Consider the following 23,072-nt stretch of genomic DNA (forward strand, 5'->3'; position numbering starts at 1 on the left):
CGCCAGGCCATCTCTCCAGAAGAAGGCATCATAGAGCGCATCGAGGGCATGGCACACCAATAATAAAGCGTGGCATGCCAGGCTTAGCACACAAAGGGCAAGATGGTCAAGCACTATAGGCGTGAACACCAATGTTGAGCACGGCACGCCAATTTATTTCTCCAAAGACTGAAGGAGAAGCATCATCGAAGGCGTAGAACGCCAATGTTGGGCGTGTGATGAACGGATAATTTATACGCTTTTTGTCATTGTTTTTAGTATGTTTTTAGTAGAATCTAGTTACTTTTAGGGGTGTTTTCATTAGTTTTTATGTTAAATTCACATTTCTGGACTTCACTATGAGTTTGTGTGTTTTTCTGTGATTTCAGGTATTTTCTGGCTGAAATTGAGGGACTTGAGCAAAAATCAGATTCAGAGGTTGAAGAAGGACTGCTGATGCTGTTGGATTCTGACCTCCCTGCACTCAAAGTGGATTTTCTGGAGCTACAGAACTCAAAATGGCGCGCTTCCAATTGCGTTGGAAAGTAAACATCCAGGGCTTTCCAGCAATATACAATAGTCCATACTTTGGTCGAGTTTAGATGACGCAAAAGGGCATTGAACGCCAGTTCTATGCTGCAGTCTGACTTAAACGCCAGAAACACGTCACAAGCCAGAGTTGAACGCCAGAAACACGTTACAAACTAGCGTTCAATTACTTACTTCTGTAAGCAAACACCAAGTGGGCCCCGGAAGTGGATTTATGCATCAATTACTTACTTCTGTAAACCCTAGTAACTAGTTTAGTATAAATAGGACTTTTTACTATTGTATTAGACATCTTATAATCTTTTGGAACATCTTTGGATTGTATTTTTTGATCCTGTGATCACGTTTTGGGGGCTGGCCTCTCGGCCATGCCTGAACCTTTCACTTATGTATTTTCAACGGTAGAGTTTCTACACTCCATAGATTAAGGTGTGGAGCTCTGCTGTTCCTCATGAATTAATGCAAAGTACTACTGTTTTCTATTCAATTCAACTTATTCCGCTTCTAAGATATCCATTCGCACCCAAGAACATGATGAATGTGATGATTATGTGACGCTCATCATCATTCTTGTAACAACCCAGACCACCCGCTAGCACGATATTGTCCGCTTTGGCACACAAGGCCTCACGGTTTTGCCTTTGACGATAGGGATGCTAGCCGAAGCCCCCCACACTCACTCGTCAAAACGCGTCATGCTAGGGAGAGGTATCCACACCCTTATAAGGCATGCTTTGTTCCCCTCTCCAACCGATGTGGGCCTTACAATCCACCCCCCTAAGGGAGTCTAGCGCCCTCGCTGGCACATCGATCTGGGTTCTGGCTCTGATACCATCTGTAACAGCCCAGACCACCCGCTAGCACGATATTGTCCGCTTTGGCACACAAGGCCTCACGGTTTTGCCTTTGAGGATAGGGATGCTAGCCGAAGCCCCCCACACTCACTCGTCAAAATGCATCATGCTAGGGAGAGGTATCCACACCCTTATAAGGCATGCTTCGTTCCCCTCTCCAACCGATGTGGGCCTTACAATTCTCACTTATGAACGCGTGCCTGACGAACACTTCTGTTCTATATTCAACCAAGCTAGAATGAGTATCTCTTAGATATCTAATACAGGGGACCGAGTCCGAGTTATTAGTATCTTCGTGGTATAAGTTAGAACCCATGGATGGTCATTCCTGAGATCCGGAAAGTCTAAACCTTGTCTGTGGTATTCCGAGTAGGATCTGGGAAGGGATGGCTGTGACGAACTTCAAACTCGCGAGTGCTGGGCGTAGTGACAGATGCAAAAGGATAGTAAATCCTATTCCAGTATGATCGAGAACCTCCAGATGATTAGCCATGCCATGACAGAGCATTTGGACCATTTTCACAGAGAGGATAGGATGTAGCCATTGACAACGGTGATGCCCTTACAGAAAGCTTGCCATGGAAAGGAGTAGGACTGATTGGATGAAGACAGCAGGAAAGCAGAAGTTCAGAAGAACGAAGGCATCTCTATACGCTTATCTGAAATTCTTACCATTGAATTACATAAGTATTTCTATCTTTATTTTTTATTTATTTATTATAATTCGAAGACTCCATAACCATTTGATATCCGCCTAAATAAGATTTACAAGGTGACCATAGCTTGCTTCATACCAACAATCTCCGTGGCATCGACCCTTACTCACGTAAGGTTTTATTACTTGGACGACCCAGTGCACTTGCTGGTTAGTTGTGCGAAGTTGTGAAGTTATGTTTGGACCATGGTATTGTGCACCAGTTATTGGCGCCATTGCCAGGTGATGAGCGGATAATTTATACGCTTTTTGGCATTATTTTTAGTATGTTTTTAGTAGAATCTAGTTACTTTTAGGGATGTTTTCATTATTTTTTATGTTAAATTCACATTTCTGGACTTTACTATGAGTTTGTGTGTTTTTCTGTGATTTCAGGTATTTTCTGGCTGAAATTGAGGGACTTGAGCAAAAATCAGATTCAGAGGTTGAAGAAGGACTGCTGATGCTGTTGGATTCTGACCTCCCTGCACTCAAAGTGGATTTTTTGGAGCTACAGAACTCAAAATGGCGCGCTTCCAATTGCATTGGAAAGTAAACATCCAGGGCTTTTCAGAAATATATAATAGTCTATACTTTGACAAGAATAGACGACGCAAACTGGCGTTCAACGCCAGCTCTCTGCCCAATTCTGGCGTCCAGCGCCAGAAAAGGATCAAAAACCAGAGTTGAACGCCAGAAATGGATCAAAACATGGTGTTCAACTCCACAAATGGCCTCTGCACGTGGAAAGTTAAAGCTCAGCCCAAGCACACACCAAGTGGGCCCCGGAAGTGGATTTATGCATCAATTACTTACTTTTGTAAACCCTAGTAGCTAGTTTATTATAAATAGGACCTTTTACTATTATATTAGTTATCTTTGGATTATCTTTTGATCCTTTGATCATCTTTGGATGCCTGGTTCTTAGATCAGAGGGGCTAGCCATTCGGCCATGCCTGGACCTTTTACTTATGTATTTTTAACGGTAGAATTTCTACACTCCATAGATTAAGGTGTAGAGCTCTGCTGTTCCTCAAAGATTCATGCAAAGTACTACTGTTTTCTATTCAATTCATCTTATTTCGCTTCTAAGATATTCATTCGCACTTCAACCTGAATGTGATGAACGTGACAATCATCATCATTCCCTATGAACGCGTGCCTGACAACCACTTCCATTCTACCTTCGAACTAATGAGTATCTCTTAGATCTCTTAATCAGAATCTTCGTGGTGTAAGCTAGAATGATGGAGGCATTCAAGAGAATCCAGAAGATCTAAACCTTGTCTGTGGTATTCCGAGTAGGATTCGATGAATGAATGACTGTGACGAGCTCCAAACTGGCGATTGCTGGGCGTTAGTGACAGACGCAAAAGGATAGTAAATCCTATTCCAGCATGATCGAGAACCGACAGATGAATAGCCGTGCCGTGACAGGGTGCGTTGACCATTTTCACTGAGAGGATAGGATGAAACCATTGACAAGGGTGATGCCTCCAGACGATTAGCCGTGCCGTGACAGGGCATTTGGATCATTTTCCCGAGAGAAGACCGAAAGTAGCCATTGACAATGGTGATGTATCACATAAAGCCATCCATGGAAAGGAGTAAGACTGATTGGATGAAGATAGCAGGAAAGCAGAGGTTCAGAGGAACGAAAGCATCTCTATTCGCTTATCTGAAATTCTCACCAATAAATTACATAAGTATTTCTATCCTTTATTATTTATCTTTTAATTATCTAATCCAATCACATTTAACCCTACCTGACTGAGATTTGCAAGGTGACCATAGCTTGCTTCATACCAACAATCTCCGTGGGATTCGACCCTTACTCACGTAAGGTATTACTTGGACGACCCAGTGCACTTGCTGGTTAGTTGTGCGAAGTTGTGAACCATGGTATTGGCATCATGTTTTTGGCGCCATTACCAGGGAAAGAAAGAGCGATGAATTTTACATAATTAAAGTGTAATCACAACTTCCGCGCACCAAGTTTTTGGCGCCGTTGCCGGGGATTGTTCAAGTTTGGACAACTGACGGTTCATCTTGTTGCTCAGATTAGGTAATTTTCTTTTTGTTTTCTCTTCAAAAATTTTTTTCCTTTGTTTTCGAAAAAAAAAATTTTAAAAATAAAAATGTTTTCGAAAATAAATTATTCTATGGCTTCAATACTTTCAAGAATGAATTCTAGAGTTTCATGGTAACATGTTGAATCCTATCTGGCTGAAAAGCAATACCCAAACTCCTTTGGGATTGGTCTTCAACTAATCACCTCAATGGATGTAAATCCATTCTAAAGCTTGAATGGCTATTAAGACATGTCTGACCCTTTGATTGGAGCTTTAGACTAAAGAGCACAAGATTCCTGGAATTCATATTAAAGATTTTGAAATCCTTATTTTTATTTTTCAATTAATTTTTGAAAAAAAAATTTGAAAATCATAAAAATCAAAAATATTTTTTGTGTTCTTGTTTGAGTCTTGAGTCATGTTATAAGTTTAGTGTCAATTGCATGTTCATCTTGCATATTTCTAAAAATTCATGCATTTATAGTGTTCTTCATGATCTTCAAGTTGTTCTTGGTAAAGTCCTCTTGTTTGATCTTGATGTTTTCTTGTTTTGTGTTGTATGGTGTTTTTCATATGCATTCTTGAATTCTTAGTGCCTAAGCATTAAAGATTTCTAAGTTTGGTGTCCTGCATGTTTTCCTTGCATTAAAAATTTTTCAAAAATGAGTTCTTGATGTTCATCATGATCTTCATAGTGTTCTTGGTGTTCATCTTAACATTCATAGCATTCTTGCATGCATTCATTGTTTTGATCCATAACTTTCATGCATTGCATCATTTTTCTTGTTTTTCTCTCTCATCATAAAAATTCAAAAAAATAAAAAAAAACATATCTTTCCCTTTTTCTCTCATCAAATTCGAAAATTTGAGTTGACTTTTTCAAAATTTTTTAAAATCAAGTTGTTTCTTATGAGTCAAATCAAATTTTCAATTTAAAAATCTTATCTTTTTCAAAATCTTTTTCAAAAATCAAATCTTTTTCATTTTTCTTAGTTATTTTCGAAAATTATAAAAATGTTTTTCAAAAATGTTTTTCCTATCTTTATCACATAATTTTCGAAAATAACATCACCAATTAACGTTTTGATTCAAAAATTTCAAGTTTGTTACTCACTTGTTAAGAAAGATTCAAACTTTAAGTTCTAGAATCATATCTTGTGATTTCTTGTGAATCAAGTCATTAATTGTGATTTTAAAAATCAAATCTTTTTCAAAACCAATTTCAATCATATCTTTTCAAAAATATCTTCTCATCATATCTTTTTCAAAAATTTGATTTCAAAATATCTTTTCTAACTTCTTATCTTCTTATCTTTTCAAAATTGATTTTCAAAATTTGTTTCAACTAACTAACTAACTTTTTGTTTGTTTCTCATCTTTTTCAAAACCACCTAACTAACTCTCTCTCTAATTTTCAAAAATATCTTCCCCCTTTTTCAAAATTTCTTTTTAATTAACTAATTATTTTAATCTTTGATTTTTAAAAAAGATTTTCGAAAATTACTAACATTTTTCAAAAACCATTTTCGAAAATCACTAACTCCTTTTCAAAAATTATTTTCGAAAATTTTCTTCTCTCTCATCTCCTTCTATTTGTTTATTCATCTACTAACATCTCTCCCTTACTCACAAAAAAAAAAGGATCTCTATTATTATTATTTTTCTGTGCCCTCTTCTTTGTCATATGAGCAGGAGCAAGGACAAGAATATTCTTGTTGAAGCAGATCCAGAACCTGAAACGACTCTGAAGAAGAAACTAAGAGAAGCTGAATTACAACAAACCAGCAAGCACCTGTCAGAAATTATCAAACAGGAAGAGGACATGGCAGCCGAAAATAATAATAAAGTAAGGAAGATGCTTGGTGACTTTACTGCACCTAATTCCAATTTACATGGAAGAAGCATCTCCATTCCTGCTATTGGAGCAAACAACTTTGAGCTGAAACCTCAATTAGTTTCTCTGATGCAGCAGAACTGCAAGTTTCATGGACTTCCATCTGAAGATCCTTTTCAGTTCTTAACTGAATTCTTGCAGATATGTGATACTGTTAAGACTAATGGAGTAGATCCTGAAGTCTACAGGCTCATGCTTTTCCCATTTGCTGTAAGAGACAGAGCTAGAATATGGTTGGACTCTCAACCTAAGGATAGCCTGAACTCTTGGGATAAGCTGGTCAAGGCTTTCCTAGCCAAGTTCTTTCCTCCTCAAAAGCTGAGCAAGCTTAGAGTGGATGTTCAAACCTTCAGACAAAAAGAAGGTGAATCCCTCTATGAAGCTTGGGAGAGATACAAAGGACTGACCAAAAAGTGTCCTTTTGACATGCTTTCAGAATGGACCATGCTGGATATATTCTATGATGGTCTGTCTGAGTTATCTAAGATGTCATTGGACACTTCTGCAGGTGGATCCATTCACCTAAAGAAAACGCCTGCAGAAGCTCAAGAACTCATTGACATGGTTGCTAATAACCAGTTCATGTACACTTCTGAGAGGAATCCTGTAAATAATGGGATGCCTATGAAGAAGGGAGTTCTTGAAGTTGATACTCTGAATGCCATATTGGCGCAGAACAAAATATTGACTCAGCAAGTCAATATGATTTCTCAGATTCTGAATGGAATGCAAGCTGCATCCAACAGTACTCAAGAGGCTTCTTCTGAAGAAGAAGCTTATGATCCTGAGAACCCTGCAATAGCAGAGGTGCATTATATGGGTGAACCTTATGGAAACACCTATAATCCATCATGGAGAAATCATCCAAATTTCACATGGAAGGATCAAAAGCCTCAACAAGGCTTTAATAATGGTGGAAGAAACAGGTTTAGCAATAGCAAGCCTTTTCCATCATCCACTCAGCAACAGACAGAGAATTCTGAGCAGAATCCATCTAGCTTAGCAAACTTAGTCTCTGATCTATCCAAGGCCACTATAAGTTTCATGAATGAAACAAGGTCTTCTATTAGAAATTTGGAAGCACAAGTGGACCAGCTGAGTAAAAGGATCACTGAAATCCCTCCTAGTACTCTCCCAAGCAATACAGAAGAGAATCCAAAAGGAGAGTGCAAGGCCATTGACATAAGCACCATGGCCGAACCTATAAGGGAAGGAGAGGACGTGAATCTCAAGGAGGAAGACCTCCTGGGACGTCCAGCGATCAATAAGGAGCTTCCCTCTGAGGAACCTAAGGAATCTGAGACTCATCTAGAGACCATAGAGATTCCATAAACCTCCTTATGCCATTCATGAGCTCTGATGAGTATTCCTCTTCTGAAGAGAATGAGGATATTACTGAAGAGCAAACTGCCAAGTTTCTTGGTGCAATCATGAAGCTGAATGCCAAATTATTTGGTATTGAAACTTGGGAAGATGAACCTCCCTTGTTCATCAATGAACTAAGTGATCTGGATCAACTGACATTGCCTCAGAAGAGACAGGATCCTGGAAAGTTCATAATACCTTGTACTATAGGCACCATGATCTTTAAGGCTCTGTGTGACCTTGGTTCAGGAATAAACCTCATGCCCCTCTCTGTAATAGAGAAACTGGGAATCTATGGGGTGCAAGCTGCTAAAATCTCATTAGAGATGGCAGACAATTCAAGAAAACAGGCTTATGGACAAGTAGAGGACGTGTTAGTAAAGGTTGAAGGCCTTTACATCCCTGCTGATTTCATAGTCCTGGATACTGGAAAGGAAGAGGATGAATCCATCATCCTAGGAAGACCTTTCCTAGCCACAGCAAGAGCTGTGATTGATGTGGACAGAGGAGAATTAATCCTTCAATTGAGCGAGGACAACCTTGTGTTTACAACTCAAGGATCTCTCTCTGCATCCATGGAGAGGAAGCAAAAAAAGCTTCTCTCAAAGCAGAGTCAAACAAAGCCCCCACAGTCAAACTCTAAGTTTGGTGTTGGGAGGCCACAACCAAACTCTAAATTTGGTGTTGAACTCCCATATCCAAACTCTAAGTTTGGTGTTGGAGAGTCTCAACAATGCTCTGAACATCTGTGAGGCTCCATGAGAGCCCACTATCAAGCTATTGATATTAAAGAAGCACCTGTCTAGCGTTCAACGCCAGAATAGAGCATGGTTCTGGCGCTGAACGCCCAAAATGGGCAGCATCCTGGCGCTGAACGCCCAGAACAAGCATGGTTCTGGCGTTCAACGCCAGAAACGGCAACAAATGGGCGTTGAATGCCCAAAATGGGCACCAACCTGGCGCTGAACGCCCAGAGTTGTGTGCAAGGGCATTTTACATGCCTAATTTGGTGCAGGGATGTAAATACTTGGCACCTTAGGATCTGTGGATCCCACAGGATCACCTCAGGATCTGTGGACCTCACAGGATCCCTACCCACCTCACCCTCTCTTTTTCCATTCATGACAATCCCTTCTGTTTTCTATTCACCACTCACATCCATACACACATCCCTCCATCTCCTCCATATCTTCTTCTTCTTCTATTCTTTCTTCTTTTGCTCGAGGGCGAGAAACATTCTAAGTTTGGTGTGGTAAAAGCATAAGCTTTTTTTTTTTCCATTACCATTGATGGCACCTAAACCTCTAAAAGAGGGGAAGGGAAGACAAAGGCTTCCACCTCCTAGTCATGGGAGATGGAAAGATTCATCTCAAGGGTCTATAGCTCAGTGGTAGAACATGTGGCTGCAAATCAAGAGATCCCTGAGATACCTCAGGGGATGCATTTCCCTCCACATAAATATTAGGAGCAAATCAACACCTCCCTAGGAGAATTAAGTTCCAATATGGGACAATTAAGGGTGGAACATCAAGAGCACTCCATCATCCTTCATGAAATAAGAGAAGATCAAAAAGCAATGAAGGAGGAGCAACAAAGGCAAGGAAGAGACATAGAAGAGCTCAAGGACATCATTTGTTCCTCAAGAAGGAAATGCCACCATCACTAAGGTGGATTCATTCCTTGTTCTTATTTCTTCTGTTTTTCGTTTTCTATGTTATGTGTTTATCTATGTTTGTGTCTTCATTAAATGATCATTAGTAGTTAGTAACTCTGTCTTAAAGTTATGAATGTCCTATGAATCCATCACCTCTCTTAAATGAAAAATGTTTTAATTCAAAAGAACAAGAAGTACATGAGTTTCGAATTTATCCTTGAACTTAGTTTAATTATATTGATGTGATGACAATGCTTCTTGTTTTCTGAATGAATGCTTGAACAGTGCATATGTCTTTTGAAGTTGTTGTTTAAGAATGTTAAATATGTTGGCTCTTGAAAGAATGATGACTAGGAGAAATGTTATTTGATAATCTGAAAAATCATAAAAATGATTCTTGAAGCAAGAAAAAGCAGCAAAGAACAAAGCTTGCAGAAAAAAAAAGAGAAAAAAAATATATAGGCGAAAAAAATAGAAAGAAAAAGCAAGCAGAAAAAGCCAAAGCTCTTAAAACCAAGAGGCAAGAGCAAAAAGCCAATAACCCTTAAAACCAAAAGACAAGGGGAAATAAAAATGATCCCAAGGCTTTGAGCATCAGTGGATAGGAGGGCTTAAAGGAATAAAATCCTGGCCTAAGTGGCTAAACCAAGCTGTCCCTAACCATGTGCTTGTGGCGTGTAGGTGTCAAGTGAAAACTTGAGACTGAGCGGTTAAAGTCAAAGTCCAAAGCAAAAGAAGAGTGTGCTTAAGAACCATGGACACCTCTAATTGGGGACTATAGCAAAGCTGAGTCACAATCTGAAAAGGTTCACCCAATTATGTGTCTGTGGCATTTATGTATCCGGTGGTAATACTGGAAAACAAAGTGCTTAGGGCCACGGCCAAGACTCATAAAGAAGCTGTGTTCAAGAATCATCATACTGAACTAGGAGAGTCAATAACACTATCTGAACTCTAAGTTCCTATAGACACCAATCATTCTGAACCTCCATGGATAAAGTGAGATGCCAAAACTATTCAAGAGGCAAAAAGCTATAAGTCCCGCTCATATGATTAAAGCTATGTTTCATTGATAGTTTGGAATTTATAGTATATTCTCTTCTTTTTATCCTATTTGATTTTCAGTTTCTTGGGGACAAGCAACAATTTAAGTTTGGTGTTGTGATGAGTGGATAATTTATACGCTTTTTGGCATTGTTTTTAGTATGTTTTTTAGTAGAATCTAGTTACTTTTAGGGATGTTTTCATTAGTTTTTATGTTAAATTCATATTTCTGGACTTTACTATGAGTTTGTGTGTTTTTCTGTGATTTTAGGTATTTTCTGGCTGAAATTGAGGGACTTGAGCAAAAATCAGATTCAGAGGTTGAAGAAGGACTGCTGATGCTGTTGGATTTTGGAAAGTAGACATCCAGGGCTTTCCAGCAATATATAATAGTCCATACTTTGGCCAAGAATAGACGACACAAACTGGCGTTCAACGCCAGCTCTCTGCCCAATTCTGGCGTCCAGCGCCAGAAAAGGATCAAAAACCAGAGTTGAACGCCAGAAATGGATCAAAACCTGGCATTCAACTCCACAAATGGCCTCTGCACGTGGAAAGTTAAAACTCAGCCCAAGCACACACCAAGTGGGCCCCGGAAGTGGATTTATGCATCAATTACTTACTTCTGTAAACCCTAGTAGCTAGTTTATTATAAATAGGACCTTTTACTATTATATTAGTTATCTTTGGATTATCTTTTGATCCTTTGATCATCTTTGGACGCCTGGTTCTTAGATCAGAGGGGCTGGCCATTCGGCCATGCCTGGACCTTTCACTTATGTATTTTTAACGGTAGAGTTTCTACACTCCATAGATTAAGGTGTAGAGCTCTGCTGTTCCTCAAAGATTAATGCAAAGTACTACTGTTTTCTATTCAATTCATCTTATTTCGCTTCTAAGATATTCATTCGCACTTCAACCTGAATGTGATGAACGTGACAATCATCATCATTCCCTATGAACGCGTGCCTGACAACCACTTCCGTTCTACCTTCGACTGAATGAGTATCTCTTAGATCTCTTAATCAGAATCTTCGTGGTGTAAGCTAGAATGATGGCGGCATTCAAGAGAATCTGGAAGGTCTAAACCTTGTCTGTGGTATTCCGAGTAGGATTCGATGAATGAATGACTGTGACGAGCTCCAAACTCGCGATTGCTGGCCGTTAGTGACAGACACAAAAGGATAGTAAATCCTATTCCAGCATGATCAAGAACCGACAGATGAATAGCCGTGCCGTGACAGGGTGCGTTGACCATTTTCCCTGAGAGGATAGGATGAAACCATTGACAAGGGTGATGCCTCCAGACGATTAGCCGTGCTGTGACAGGGCATTTGGCTCATTTTCCCGAGAGAAGACCGAAAGTAGCCATTGACAATGGTGATGTATCACATAAAGCCAGCCATGGAAAAGAGTAAGACTGATTGGATGAAGATAGCAAGAAAGCAGAGGTTCAGAGGAACGAAAGCATCTCTATTCGCTTATCTGAAATTCTCACCAATAAATTACATAAGTATTTCTATCCTTTATTATTTATCTTTTAATTATCTAATCCAATCACATTTAACCCTACCTGACTGAGATTTGCAAGGTGACCATAGCTTGCTTCATACCAACAATCTCCGTGGGATTCGACCCTTACTCACGTAAGGTATTACTTGGACGACCCAGTGCACTTGCTGGTTAGTTGTGCGAAGTTGTGAACCATGGTATTGGCATCATGTTTTTGGCGCCATTACCAGGGAAAGAAAGAGTGATGAATTTTACATAATTAAAGTGTAATCACAACTTCCGCGCACCACCAGGGAGAGAACGAACAACAAATTTTACAACCTCTAAGTAACAATTTTCGCATTACCAAGTTTTTGGCGCCGTTGTCGGGGATTGTTCGAGTTTGGATAACTGACGGTTCATCTTGTTGCTCAGATTGGGTAATTTTCTTCTTATTTTACTATCAAAAAGTTTTCAAAAAATTTTTCAAAAATATTTTCCTCTTTTTCGTTTTTCCCAAAAAAAAAAATAATTATGTTCTTCAGAAATTTTAAGAATGAATTCTAGAGTTTCATGAAGCATGTTGAAGCCTGGCTAGCTGTAGAGCCATGTCTAAATTCTTTTGGACTGAGGCCTCCACATGTTAGGCAATTGCTTGTACTGCTGAAGCTTGGCTGGCCATTGGCCATGTCTAGTGTTTTGGACCAGAGCTTTCACTGAAAGCTTGGCTGGCTAGTAAGCCATGTCTAATTCCTGGACTGGAGCTTTAGACTAACATTAAAGATTCCTGGAATTCATATTAAAAATTTTGGAATCCTTATTTTTTTTTCAAATAATTTTCGAAAAATACCAAAAAAATTAGAAAATCATAAAAAACAAAAAAAATTGTGTTTCTTGTTTGAGTCTTGAGTCAGATTTTAAGTTTGGTGTCAATTGCATGTTCATCTTGCATTTTTCGAAAAAAAAAAATCATGCATTCATGGTGTTCTTCATGATCTTCAAGTTGTTCTTGGTAAATCTTCTTGTTTGATCTTGATGTTTTCTTGTTTTGTGCCTTTTCATGTTTTTCATGTGCATTTTTGCATTCATAGTGTCTGAACATGAAAGATTTCTAAGTTTGGTGTCTTGCGGTTTTCTTTGCATATAAAAATTTTCAAAAATATGTTCTTGATGTTCATCATGATCTTCAAAGTGTTCTTGGTGTTCATCTTGACATTCATAGCATTCTTGCATGCATTCATTGTTTTGATCCAAAATTTTCATGCATTGAGTCTTTTTCATATTTTTCTCTTTCATCATTGAAAATTCAAAAATCAAAAAAATATCTTTCCCTTTTTCACTCATAAATTTCGAAAATTTGGATTGACTTTTTCAAAAATTTTTAAAATCTAGTTGTTCTTATGAGTCAAATCAAATTTTCAATTTAAAAATCTTATCTTTTTCAAAATCTTTTTCGAAAATCAAATTTTTTTCATTTTTCTTATTTATTTTCAAAAATTTTAAAAATATTTTTCAAAAATCTTTTCTTAATTTTATCTTATAATTTTCGAAAATATTCTCATTAATTAATATTTTGATTCAAAAATTTCAAGTTTGTTACTTACTTGTTAAGAAAGATTCAAACTTTAAATTCTAGAATCATATCTTGTGATTTCTTGTGAGTCAAGTCATTAATTATGATTTTAAAAATCAAATCTTTTTCAAAACTAATTCTAATCATATCTTCCTATCATATCTTTTTTAAAATCTTATCTTTTTCAAAAATTTGTTTTTCAAATATCTTTTCTAACTTCTTATCTTCTTATCTTTTCAAAATTGACTTTCAAATCTTTTTCAACTAACTAATTGACTTTTTGTTTGTTTCTTATCTTTTTCAAAACTACCTAACTAACTCTCTCTCTCTAATTTTCGAAAATCTCTTCCCTCTTTTTCAAAAATTCTTTTTAATTAACTAATTGTTTCAATTTTTTATTTTAATTTGATTTTATTCCTAATTTTTGAAAATCACTAACCCCTTTTTAAAATTTTATTTTCGAAAATCCTCTTTCTCTCTCATCTCCTTCTATTTATTTATTCATCTACTAACACTTCATCTCACCCAAATTCGAACCCCCTCTTCCATCTGTGTTCGAATTTTCTCTTCTTCCCTTCTTTACATTACATTCTTTTCTTCTTCTACTCACATAAGGGGACCTCTATACTGTGGTAAAAAAGATCCCTATTATTATTTTTTTTGTTCCCTCCTTTTTCATATGAGCAGGAGCAAGGACAAGAATATTCTTGTTGAAGCAGATCCAGAACCTGAAAGGACTCTGAAGAGGAAACTAAGAGAAACTAAATTACAACAATCCAGCAAGCACCTTTCAGAAATTTTTGAACAGAAAGAGGAGATGGCAGCCGAAAATAATAATAATACAAGGAAAATGCTTGGTGACTTTACTACACCAAATTCCAATTTACATGGAAGAAGCATCTCTATCCCTACCATTGGAGCAAACAATTTTGAGCTGAAACCTCAGCTAGTTTCTCTGATGCAACAAAATTGCAAGTTCATGGACTTCCATATGAAGATCCTTTTCAGTTCTTAACTGAATTCTTGCAGATCTATGATACTATTAAGACTAATGGAGTAGATCCTGAAGTCTACAAGCTCATGCTTTTCCCTTTTGCTGTAAGAGACAGAGCTAGAGTGTGGTTGGACTCTCAACCCAAAGATAGCCTGAACTCTTGGGATAAGCTGGTCACGGCTTTCTTAGCCAAGTTCTTTCCTCCTCAAAAGCTGAGCAAGCTTAGAGTGGATGTTCAAACATTCAGACAGAAAGAAGGTGAATCCCTCTATGAAGCTTGGGAGAGATACAAGCAACTGACCAAAAAGTGTCCTTCTAACATGCTTTCAGAATGGACCATCCTGGATATATTCTATGATGGTCTGTCTGAATTAGCTAAGATGTCATTGGATACTTCTGTAGTTGGATCCATTCACCTAAAGAAAACGCCTGCAGAAGCTCAAGAACTCATTGACATGGTTGCCAATAACCAGTTCATGTACACTTCTGAGAGGAATCCTGTGAGTAATGGGATGCCTCAGAAGAAGGGAGTTCTTGAAATTGATACTCTGAATGCCATATTGGCTCAGAACAAAATATTGACTCAGCAAGTCAATATGATTTCTCAGAGTCTGAATGGAATGCAAGCTGCATCCAACAGTACTCAAGAGGCATCTTCTGAAGAAGAAGCTTATAATCCTGAGAACCCTGCAATAGCAGAGGTGAATTACATGGGTGAACCATATGGAAACACCTATAATCCCTCATGGAGAAATCACTCAAATCTCTCATGAAGGATCAACAAAAGCCTCAACAAGGCTTTAATAATGGTGGAAGAAACAGGTTTAACAATAGCAAGCCTTTTCCATCATCCACTCAGCAACAGACAGAGAATTCTGAGCAGAATCCATCTAATTTAGCAAACTTAGTCTCTGATCTATCTAAGGCCACCGTGAGTTTCATGAATGAAACAAGGTCCTCCATTAGAAATTTGGAAGCACAAGTGGGCCAGCTGAGTAAAAGAATCACTGAAACCCCTCCTAGTACTCTCCCAAGCAATACAGAAGAAAATCCAAAAGGAGAGTGCAAGGCCATTGATATAACCATCATGGCCGAATCCAAAGAGGAAGGGGAGGACGTGAATCCCAAGGAGAAAAACCTCCTGGGATGTCCAGTGATCAATAAGGAGTTCCCCTTTGAGGAACCAAAGGAATCTGAGACTCATCTAGAGACCATAGAGATTCCATTGAACCTCCTTATGCCATTCATGAATTCTGATGAGTATTCTTCTTCTGAAGAGAATGAGGATGTCACTGAAGAACAAGTTGCCAAGTTCCTTGGTGCAATCATGAAGCTGAATGCCAATTTATTTGGTAATGAGACTTGGGGAGATGAACCTCCCCTGTTCACTAATGAACTAAATGCATTGGATCAACTGAGATTGCCTCAGAAGAATCAAGATCCTGGAAAGTTCCTAATACCTTGTACCATAGGCACCATAACCTTTGAGAAGGCTCTATGTGACCTTGGGTCAGGAATAAACCTCATGCCACTCTCTGTAATGGAGAAACTGGGAATCTTTGAGGTACAAGCTGCTAAAATCTCATTAGAGATGGCACACAATTCCAGAAAATAGGCTTATGGACAAGTAGAGGACATATTAGTAAAGGTTGAAGGCCTTTACATCCCTGCTGATTTTATAATCCTAGATACTGGGAAGGATGAGGATGAATTCATCATCCTTGGAAGACCCTTCCTAGCCACAGCAAGAGCTGTGATTGATGTTAACAGAGGTGAACTAGTCCTTCAATTGAATGAGGACTCCCTTGAGTTTAAAACTCAAGGGCATCCTTCTGTAAACATGGAAAAGAGGCACAGTAAGCTTCTCTCAAAGCAGAGTCAACCAGAGCCCCCACAGTCAAACTCTAAGTTTGGTGTTGGGAGGCCACAACCAAACTCTAAGTTTGGTGTTGAACTCCCATATCCAAACTCTAAGTTTGGTGTTGGGGAGTCTCAACAATGCTCTGAACATCTGTGAGGCTTCATGAGAGCCCACTGTCAAGCTATTGACATTAAAGAAGTGCTTGTTGGGAGGCAACCCAATTTTTATTTATCTAATTTTAATTTATTTTTATTGTTATTTCATGTTTTATTAGGTTCATGATCATGTGGAGTCATAAAATAAATATAAAAATTGAAAACGGAATCAAAAACAGCAGAAGAAAAATCACATCCTGGAGGAGGATCTTATTGGCGTTTAAACGCCAGTAAGGAGCATCTGGCTGGCATTCAACGCCAGAACAGAGCATGAAGCTGGCGCTGAATCCCACAGGATCCCCACCTTCCCTCCTCATAATCCTAGTTTCTTCCACATCTTCTTCTTCATCTATTCTTTCTTCTCCTGCTCGAGGGCGAGCAACATTCTAAGTTTGGTGTGGTAAAAGCATTGCTTATTTTGCTTTTCCATAACAATTGATGGCACCTAAGGCCAAAGGAACCTCAAAAAAAAAAAAACCAAAAAAAAGAGAGAAGAGAAAAGGGAAGACAAAAGCTTCCACCTCCAAGTCATGGGAGATGGAGAGATTCATGTAAAGGATCTATAGCTCAGTGGTAGAACATTTGACTGCAAATCAAGAGATCCCTGAGATACCTCAGGGGATACATTTTCCCCTACACAATTATTGGGAGCAACTAAGGGTGAAACATCAAGGGCACTCCATCATCCTTCATGAAATTAGAGAAGATCAAAGAAGCTATGAGGGAGGAGCAACAAAGACAAGGAAGAGACATAGAAGAGCTCAAGGACATCATTGGTTCCTCAAGAAGGAAACGCCACCATCACTAAGGTGGACTCATTCCTTGTTCTTAAATTTTCTGCTTTTCATTTTCTTATGTTAAATGTTTATCTATGTTTGTGTCTTTATTACATGATCATTAGGGTCTAAGTGTCTATGCCTTAAAGTAGTGAATATGAATCCATCACCTCTCTTAAATAAAATATGTTTTTAATTCAAAAGAATAAGAAGTACATGAGTTTCGAATTTATCCTTGAACTTAGTTTAATTATATTGATGTGGTGACAATACTTTTTGTTTTCTGAATGAATGCTTGAACAGTGCATATGTCTTTTGAAGTTGTTGTTTATGAATGTTAAATATGTTGGCTCTTGAAAGAATGATGACAAGGAGACATGTTATTTAATAATCTGAAAAATCATAAAAATAATTCTTGAAGCAAGAAAAAACAGTGAATACAAAGCTTGCAGGAAAAAAAAAGAGAAAAAAAATGGCGAAAAAAATATAGAAAAAGAAAAAGCAAGCAGAAAAAGCCAAAAGCTCTTAAAACCAAAAGGCAAGAGCAAAAAGCCAGTAGCCCTTAAAACCAAAAGGCAAGGGTAAATAAAAAGGATCCAAGGCTTTGAGAATCAGTGGATAGGAGGACCTAAAGGAATAAAATCCTGGCCTAAGTGGCTAAACCAAGCTGTCCCTAACCATGTGCTTGTGGCGTGAAGGTGTCAAGTGAAAACTTGAGACTGAGCGGTTAAAGTCAAGGTCCAAAGCAAAAGAAGAGTGTGCTTAAGAACCCTGGACACCTCTAATTGGGGACTTTAGCAAAGCTGAGTCACAATCTGAAAAGGTTCACCCAGTTATGTGTCTATGGCATTTATGTATCCGGTGGTAATACTGGAAAACAAAGTGCTTAGGGCCATGGCCAAGACTCATAAAGTAGCTGTGTTCAAGAATCAACATACTGAACTAGGAGAATCAATAACACTATCTGAACTCTGAGTTCCTATAGATGCCAATCATTCTGAACCTCAATGGATAAAGTGAGATGCCAAAACTAATCAAGAGGCAAAAAGCTACAAGTCCCGCTCATCTGATTGGAGCTATGTTTCATTGATAGTTTGGAATTTATAGTATATTCTCTTCTTTTTATCCTATTTGATTTTCAGTTGCTTGGGGACAAGCAACAATTTAAGTTTGGTGTTGTGATGAGCGGCTAATTTATACGCTTTTTGGCATTGTTTTTAGTATGTTTTTAGTAGAATCTAGTTACTTTTAGGGATGTTTTCATTAGTTTTTATGTTAAATTCACATTTCTGGACTTCACTATGAGTTTGTGTGTTTTTCTGTGATTTCAGGTATTTTCTGGCTGAAATTGAGGGACTTGAGCAAAAATCAGATTCAGAGGTTGAAGAAGGACTGCTGATGCTGTTGGATTCTGACCTCCCTGCACTCAAAGTGGATTTTCTCGAGCTACAAAACTCAAAATGGCACGCTTCCAATTGCGTTGGAAAGTAGACTTTCAGGGCTTTCCTGAAATATACAATAGTCCATACTTTGGCCGAGTTTAGACGATGCAAAAGGGCGTTGAACGCCAGTTCTACACTGCAGTCTGAGTTAAACGCCAGAAACATGTCACAAGCCAGAGTAAACTTCAAGAATGACCTCTCCACGTGTAAACTTCAAGCTCAGCCCAAGCACACACCAAGTGGTCCCCGGAAGTGGATTTATGCATCAATTACTTACTTCTGTAAACCCTAGTAACTAGTTTAATATAAATAGGACTTTTTACTATTGTATTAGACATCTTATAATCTTTTGGAACATCTTTGGATTGTATTTTTTGATCCTGTGATCACGTTTTGGGGGCTGGCCTCTCGGCCATGCCTGAACCTTTCACTTATGTATTTTCAACGGTAGAGTTTCTACACTCCATAGATTAAAGTGTGGAGCTCTGCTGTTCCTCATTAATTAATGCAAAGTACTACTGTTTTCTATTCAATTCAACTTATTCCGCTTCTAAGATATCCATTCGCACCCAAGAACATGATGAATGTGATGATTATGTGACGCTCATCATCATTCTCACTTATGAACGCGTGCCTGACAAACACTTCCGTTCTACATGCAACCAAGCTAGAATGAGTATCTCTTAGATATCTAATACAGGGGACCGAGTCCGAGTTATTAGTATCTTCGTGGTATAAGTTAGAACCTATGGATGGTCATTCCTGAGATCCGAAAAGTCTAAACCTTGTCTGTGGTATTCCGAGTAGGATCTGGGAAGGGATGGCTGTGACGAACTTCAAACTCGCGAGTGCTGGGCGTAGTGACAGACGCAAAAGGATAGTAAATCCTATTCCAGTATGATTGAGAACCTCCAGATGATTAGCCATGCCGTGACAGAGCATTTGGACCATTTTCACAGAGAGGATGGGATGTAGCCATTGACAACGGTGATGCCCTTACAGAAAGCTTGCCATGGAAAGGAGTAGGACTGATTGGATGAAGACAGCAGGAAAGCAGAAGTTCAGAAGAACGAAGGCATCTCTATACGCTTATCTGAAATTCTCACCAATGAATTACATAAGTATTTCTATCTTTATTTTCTATTTATTTATTATAATTTGAAAACTCCATAACCATTTGATATCCGCCTGACTGAGATTTACAAGGTGACCATAGCTTGCTTCATACCAACAATCTCCGTGGGATCGACCCTTACTCACGTAAGGTTTTATTACTTGGACGACCCAGTGCACTTTCTGGTTAGTTGTGCAAAGTTGTGAAGTTATGTTTGGACCATGGTATTGTGCACCAGTTATTGGCGCCATTGCCAGGGAGAGAACGAACAACAAATTTTACAACCTCTGAGTAACAATTTTGCATACCAGCGTGGCACGCTAATTCATTCCTCCAGAGGCTGAAGGAAAAGTATCATCGAAGGCGTGGAACGACAGTCTTAGGCGTGGCACGCCAAGGGAGTTGAATGGGAAGCATTGAAGGGGCATGGCACGCCAATCGCCACGCCAGCAATCAGAAATGGGGATCAAAATGGTTAATTAGGATATTTTCATTTCTTTTTGTAATTTTTAATTCCAAAAATAGGAGTAGTATAAGTACCCCTCAAAGGGTACTGAATAGCTTATCTTTTGGGGGACCTTTACTTTACTTCATTTTTGTACTTTTGGTTTTGGAGCTTCTCACTTCACTTTTCACTTTCACTCCATCTCTTGAGCAATGAGTAGCTAAACTCCCTCTCATTAGGGGAGGGAGCTCTGTTGTATTTGATGGATCAATTGTAAATTGAATTTCTTCTTCTCCTCATCTCTCTTTGATTTACTAGAAAGAATTTCGATCTTTATTTCTAGCATTCAATTGTCTTGGAAAAAAGATTGAATGTATTTGGGTTTTATGTGAACCTTGGAAGAGGAATCATAAAACCATGCTTGAAATCCTTTCTCACATTGAGTGAATCTGGGTTTTAGGATTAGATAATTGTGACGCTAGATCTACCCATTACTTGGATCCATGAGGATGTGTGGTATAATCAGGAAACAACTTCATCTCTCTTTGTGAGCAATTAGACCAAGTAATTGGCTATTGATCAAGATTAGAGAGATTGAATTACCAAGAAATTGGGATTCAATCACTCATGATTGCCAAGAGGTCAATGAGTTGCATGATTGAGGAAGAGATGATATGAGAATTGATCCAGAGAATATAACATCTCCTAACTCCAATGAATCCTCCCTATTCTCATCTTCCCCTTTCTTTATTGCTTGTTTAATTTCTGCTCATTGATGAACGGATTTTTGACGGTTTAGAATTTCACAATAAATTCTCCTTGCTAGTATAGTTTCTAAACCAACAAAGAATCCTTTCATACAAAAAAAATTGTTTGTCACTAAAGCAAACACAATAAAAATAATAACCGAAGTATTCAAACCTCGGGTCTTCTCTCAAGAAATTGCAAGGAGGTGTAGTTAGTATTGGTTATGGAAAAGTATCCTTTTGGGTTTTTCAAATAAGGAACAAGGAAAGTAAATGATAAGATAATAAACTAATAACTAAGAAAACTCTTGGCAAAGTATGAGGATTAGAAGTCCTATCCTAGCTATCCTTATCAATTGTGACATCAATTGTCCATTGCTCCCACTTGGTTAACCTCTAACTATGAAGGTAAGTCAAATGGATAAATCAATATGAATCCTCAAGTCCTAGTCAACTTCCAAGGAAAGACTAGAGTTAGTGAAATTCAAGTCAATTAGCAACTTTCAATTATCAATCAACAAAGGAGTTTGATAACTCAAGAATTTTTAATTACTCAACCAAAGCTGAGAGGGGGAAAATCTAACTTAAAACCCTCCCAAGCATTTTATCAAATACTTGGAAGGCATAACATAAAAACATAGAAAAGCAATCAGAGATAATAAAACCTACGCAACCAATTGCAAGCATCAATAACATAAATTGGAGAAAGCAATCATAAATATGAAATACCTCAAATTGTATTAAATAGAAAATGAAATCTAACATGAGAATTCGTAAACCAAATTGGGAAAATAAATAAACCAACAAGAGAAATAGATAACTAAAGGGCTAGAACTAATAAGAGTATAAGAGAAAACTAAATTAAACTAAGGTAGAAATCTGAAATTGAGAAGAACTAAACTAAGAATCCTAAAACCTAGAGAGAGGAGCTCTAGAAAACTACATCTAAAACCTAAAATTATGTGAATGAAAGTTGTGTTAATGAATTGATGATTGATTCCCCCACTCTGCAGCTTTTATTCTGTGTTTTCTGGGCCGAAAACTGGGTCCAAAACCAGCCCAAAATCGCCCCCAGCGACTTCTGCACCTTCTGCACGTGGCGCATGTCACGCGTACGCGTCAGTCACGCGTACGCGTCGATGGTCATCTTTGCATGTCACGCGTATGCGTCAGGTACACGTACGCGTCACCGTGCAAACTCCAATTCACGCGCACGTGTGAGCGATGCGTGCGCGTCGCTCCTCACTGGTTGTCTCCTTAGTTTCTTATGTTCCTTCCATTTTTGCAAGCTTCCTTTCCATCCTCTAAGCCATTCCTGCCCTATAATGTCTGAAAACACTTAACACATAGATCACGGCATCGAATGGTATAAAGGAGATTAAAATTATACAATTTAAAGGCTTAGGAAGCAAGTTTTCAATCATAGAACATAATTAGGAAGGAATTGTAAAATCATGCAAATTGTATGAATAAGTGTGCAAAGACTTGATAAAAACCACTCAATTGAGCACAAGATAAACCATAAAATAGTGGTTTATCAATCTCCCCACACTTAAACATTAGCATGTCCTCATGCTAAGCTCAAGGAGATATAAAGAATGAATGGGGGAAAGTATGACGCATGAGATGCAACCTATGAATGCAACTATATGCTAAGATGATTCTGTCCACTTGGTTAAAAAGTAAATAAGTTCCCACGACAAAAACAAATCAGATTCCACTAATTTAAATCACACAATAAAAGACAAGTAAACTTGTAAGAAGATAGCTCATGAAAGCAGGGAACATAGAATCAAGCATTGAACCCTCACTGGTAGTGTATATGCACTCTAATCTCTCAAGTGTCTAGGGTTGATCACTCTACTCTTCTCTAGTCATGCTTTCTAAAACTTTGTTCTTCATCTAACCAATCAACAATTATTTAGTACACCAATGCAAACATCATGAGGTCTTTGCAAGGTTATAATGGGGCTAATGTGAGGGTGAGGATATATGTATGGCCAAGTGAGCTAAAATATGAATCTTTGATTAACCTAAGCTTTCACCTAACATACACACACACTCTATGTAATTCCAAAATCATGCCTAGCTACCCAAAATTTCCACTTTTGCATCACATACTCATCATAAACTTTTCTTTAATTTTATCACATATGCATTGATCTTTTATTAAACTTAACATTGGGGTAACTTTGTCCCCTTATTTATTTATTTATTTGAATATTTTTTATTTGTTTTTTTTTTAATTAAGGTAAAGATAAATATAACATATCAATGCACATGGGTTGTTACATTTTCTGGTCTCACATGAGTAGGTACCCAAATTCCCAATATTTTGTCAATAAAACACTATACACCTTCATCAACCCA

The 23,072-nt window shown here is 38.1% G+C and overlaps 2 non-coding genes across 2 annotated transcripts; both read right to left on the bottom strand.

Moving 5' to 3' along the window:
* Positions 1-6,366: 6,366 nt before the first annotated feature.
* Positions 6,367-6,474, bottom strand: LOC148549098 (small nucleolar RNA R71). Its single transcript, XR_015898865.1, has one exon. It is a non-coding gene; the product is annotated as a small nucleolar RNA R71 (small nucleolar RNA).
* Positions 6,475-14,381: 7,907 nt separating this feature from the next.
* Positions 14,382-14,489, bottom strand: LOC148549099 (small nucleolar RNA R71). Its single transcript, XR_015897278.1, has one exon. It is a non-coding gene; the product is annotated as a small nucleolar RNA R71 (small nucleolar RNA).
* Between the last annotated feature and the right edge of the window lie 8,583 nt (positions 14,490-23,072).

Source organism: Arachis ipaensis, chromosome B8, assembly GCF_059453495.1.
Source record: "Arachis ipaensis isolate K30076 ecotype BB chromosome B8, ASM5945349v1, whole genome shotgun sequence".
Lineage (NCBI taxonomy): Eukaryota > Viridiplantae > Streptophyta > Magnoliopsida > Fabales > Fabaceae > Arachis > Arachis ipaensis.